The sequence below is a fragment of the Lynx rufus genome, unplaced genomic scaffold (assembly GCF_022079265.1).
Source record: "Lynx rufus isolate CCGP_SWC_20201006 ecotype Redwood Valley unplaced genomic scaffold, mLynRuf1.p SCAF_1, whole genome shotgun sequence".
NCBI lineage: Eukaryota > Metazoa > Chordata > Mammalia > Carnivora > Felidae > Lynx > Lynx rufus.
The window spans coordinates 30,294,552-30,298,740 of NW_025814823.1; the positions used below are offsets into that span (position 1 = coordinate 30,294,552).

Here is a 4,189-nt window from a genome sequence, read left to right on the forward strand (position 1 = left end):
GACAATGAGGATGAAGTCTTTCTCTCTATTATTTGTGAAAACTTTTTCCTGGGATTAATTTCATATTGCTTGAGAGCAATACAAATCACTCAAATAATGTTATGAGGCAACCAGGCTTGGGATTGCATGTCAATGAGTGGCTACAGCTTGGAAATAAATGGATGCTTTGGTAATGCATTTAAGACACTACATTGTGAGTAATAGAAAAGACCAACATGTAAATATGTAAATCTCCCCCAAAAGGATCCAGGAAATTTCTCTCAGAAAAACAACTCTGCTTTCAGTAAGAAAACCAGTGGACTTAATCAAAGGAGTAGGTCTAAACAAAGGAATCAGAGCCAAATAGAAAGTAGGATTTTAATCATTCAGCTTGGTATGTTCAGCCTATGATGAATATTCATTAACGACTGATCAATACGCTATTTTTCTATTTCTTCAAATAGATTTGAGACACAAAAAACAAAGAAAAGTAAACATTTTCTAACCCTCGAGAAGAATAAATCCCCCGGCCGACACATTCTGCCATCTTCAAAAATAATGTTTCAGCAGAATAACTTCCTATACTTTCATTTTATGGCTGCCCCTCCGCCCACTATTGGGGCACTCAAAACTGGAATGGAGACTTGAGGCATTTGTCCAGAAAAATGAGGCCAAAAAACCCCACTCCCCCCTAAAATTGGTTATGTGAAACATTATATTGTTGGCATTGCCCTAGATAGTGGACTGATTGAGGATTCACTTCATGGGTATAGAGTTGGCTCTGGTTTCTCCTGAAGAACTGAATGCTCACATCTCCATGCATGTGCATGTGTAAAAGTAGAGTTTTTAATTTGTTGTGTGTCAAATTGAGTTTCCGAAAAATTTTTTTTCAATTAATTTCCTCTCCTCGAGCGCATTTTGCAAATGGAATGTGATGATGAGGTTTAGTCATTTTGTTACTTGATAGTTCTAAATAGCTAATCTGAATAATTCTGCTCCAAATAAATTCTGAGGGCTTTTTAATTTTGTAATTGAAATATTTGGTTGGCTGTTAACTTAAATAAATTAGGTAGCTAACAAACTTCTACTTTTCTCCCTGCTGCATAGATGCAATGATAGAGATAGGGGATGGTTCAGGCCTTCAAATGGATTTTTGTTGCGTTTGTGTTGCTTTTCGTTTACCTAGGCCATTTGAGAGAAATGAAATACCTCTCTTTTAGTTTCTTTTATTCTTTCTTTCTTTTTTTCTGTATCTTTTTACAAAAAGGGTCATCTGGATTACACTGGTGTGTAGGGTTGAAAATACATATCAGATTCTTAAGACGTTTCCAGAACATCATTCAAAATCAGGATTCTGGGCAACTCTCTTTTTACAAAAATATTTATTCGTTGTTTCTTTTGAGATTCTTTAATAAATGTCGACTATTTTTTTCTTTAAAGTATGTTTCCCTTGGGACCGTATCATTAGAAAAAGTCTTGTCATTATGGTTTTATGGCTGTTTTGTTATTCATTTCTGTAAGTCTGAGGTGTTTTATTACATGGATTTCGCTAAATAAAAGTAATCTTTTTTCTTCAACTTGTGAAATGGAAATAGTGAATTCTTTGGCAGGAATATTACCAAAATAATCTTTATATAACTGCCTTTCTGTTTACTCTCAGTATTATCAAAACTGGTGTCCGTGGGGCTTAGTAAATTTTGAACTTCGCAATTTAAATCTAATCTTTTTTTACTCAGGACCAATTTCTGTGTTCTTTGGATTACCGATTTTGGAAGCTTGGAGAGAAAAATGTCCTTAAAAGTAGGGCTCTTTCAGCTGAAAATGGTGGTTTTATGCGTGGTATCTCTTAGCTTTTCCTAATGGTTTTTAGCAGAAGGATTTGAAAGCAAGTGAAAAGATGGACGTGACTTTCACTTGCTTAGTTTGGGGTGGAGTGGCTTCCAGACATGATTATCTTTCTTCCTCTGAATGTGAATTTGGTGTTGCTAATGAAAGGGGCCATGCAGGTAACTGTTGACCCTGTAGAGAGTTTTCTGGAAAACAGATGCTTTATGGGTAGAAATTCCACCTCTTCCCTTGTGATTTACCCCTGACTTACAGCATTCCATCTTGTAGCCCAAAGGAGCAGTTCTGTGTGAATGACGAGAGATTCCAGAGAAACCTCAGCCAAAACTTGTGGAAAACACACAATGCTTGAAAGAGGCAGCTGAAAACAATAGCCTTCTGAACTTCAGGACTTTGACATCCTCAGAATCTTCTTATACAGGTGAATAAATGTATTTCCTTTCTTTTTTAAAAAAAAATTTTTTTTAATGTTTATTTTTGAGACAGAGAGAGACAGAGCATGAGTGGGGGAGGGTCAGAGAGAGAGGGAGACACAGAATCTGAAACAAGCTCCAGGCTCTGAGCTGTCAGCACAGAGCCTGACGCGGGGCTCGAACCCACGAACCGTGAGATCATGACCTGAGCCAAAGTCAGAAGCTCAACCGACTGAGCCACCCAGGCGCCCCAATGTATTTCCTTTCAAATGCATGCTAAATATACCCAAAGTGTACTTATGTTAACATATTTTCTTGTTATTTTGAAAACTAACTTTGAGTGAGTAGGCAAATATCTCTGATGAAGAACTTTGGTTTAAGGCATTTCATATTTGTACAAGTCTGAAAATCAGGATGACTTTAGAGAAATTAAGAAACAATCAAGAGTGCTTATCTTGCCACCTCGAAAACACTTGTACTTAAGTTGGTCTGAGTACCTGAAATTAACATTCCTCACATTTCCAAGGGTCTTTCTAATCCTGTGCATATTTAAAAATTTTTTTTCTGTGTATTCTTTGGTCTTCTGTACTGACAAAGGCACCTATGCTCCCAAATTGTTTATCGTGTTCTTCTGTTGGGATTTGTATGACAACGAATTATTTGTTTCCGAAATCAAAGGGACATTTGCATTTGGATTACGGGGGCCTGGAAAAATCCCTAGGATATATCTTTTATATACTCCATTCCATGTCTGTAGCTATTATCCTTTGTAAGATACATGGGTGGTTTGAAATCCCCAAATGGAAGTGGGGAGGCTAGAGGTTTGTCCTGGAATATAAGGCATGACATTTAAATGTTGATTTCCTGTTCAAAATGGTCCCTGGCTAGTAATTTCTCCAAAATTAAAATAGCTATACAGACATTAGAAAAGGTGAAATCCACAACATTAAGAACTGAGGCTGACAATTGCCAAAATCTTGGGGAAAATTCCACTAATGGCCAAACTGGTACCACTCTATTGAAAACCATATTTAGTGACAAAACAGCTGAGCGATTAAGATCGTAGACAGAATTGGTTCAAAACCCGGTTCTGGCATTGTCCTGCTGCGTGAATTGGGCACTTTCCTTAGCTTCTTGCTGCCTCAGTTTCTCTACCTATAAATGGAGGTCATCTTCATGAAATTGCTGGGAGGCTGTAATGAACTACCACCCGAGAAGACAATGCCTGGCACATGGTAAGCCACAGAAAAATGTTAGCCATTAATAGTCAATGACCCAACAATACTGTGTCTGTTGCCATTAGGTCAGAATACCCATTATCACTTTCTGTCTGCTCATTCGGTAGAATAAGGCCAAACGTACCAGAATATCAAGAAGTCATTTATGTGACACATTGTCTTTTTGAAGAAGTTGCTGTGTTGCCTTCTCCCAAACGTGTACAACTCAGCAAAGCTCTTATTGGCACAAGACAGAACATACCTCTCTTGACAGCATTGATTTCTGTTGTTTTACTACTGGCTTATGTCCCCTGGGACATCTCGATTCCCCTCGTCTCTTCAGTAAACAGGCATCTTTCAGAAGAATTCCATACCCAAGCTTTGGCAACTCCCTATGTTATCCTAGGGGAACTGAATGAAGTTCAGTATACAGAGTGAATTAATGGCAGAATTGGGAAAGGGTAGACTCAAGAGCAGATATCTCTTCAGTGTGTTGACCTTCAAGGAATGTCAAACTTCATCCTTCTTCTTTTCCTATTATTTTTGTTGCCTTTCAATACAGTCAGGTTGAACATCTTTTAAGTGAGCTAGTAATACTTCCATTCGAATGGAACATAGATCCATCTATCAATCTATTTATTTACCTATTTATTTATCTACCTGAACTATTGTTTCACTTTCGTGAAGTGTAAAATTTTAGGAATGCAACAAGGCAAAAGATGGTCTACTTATGGA

The 4,189-nt window shown here is 37.5% G+C and overlaps 1 non-coding gene across 1 annotated transcript; it reads right to left on the reverse strand.

Annotated features, from left to right (window-relative positions):
- Nucleotides 1-2,399: 2,399 nt before the first annotated feature.
- On the reverse strand, nt 2,400-2,484 carry TRNAQ-UUG (transfer RNA glutamine (anticodon UUG)). The gene has a single exon. It is a non-coding gene; the product is annotated as a tRNA-Gln (tRNA).
- Nucleotides 2,485-4,189: the final 1,705 nt, after the last annotated feature.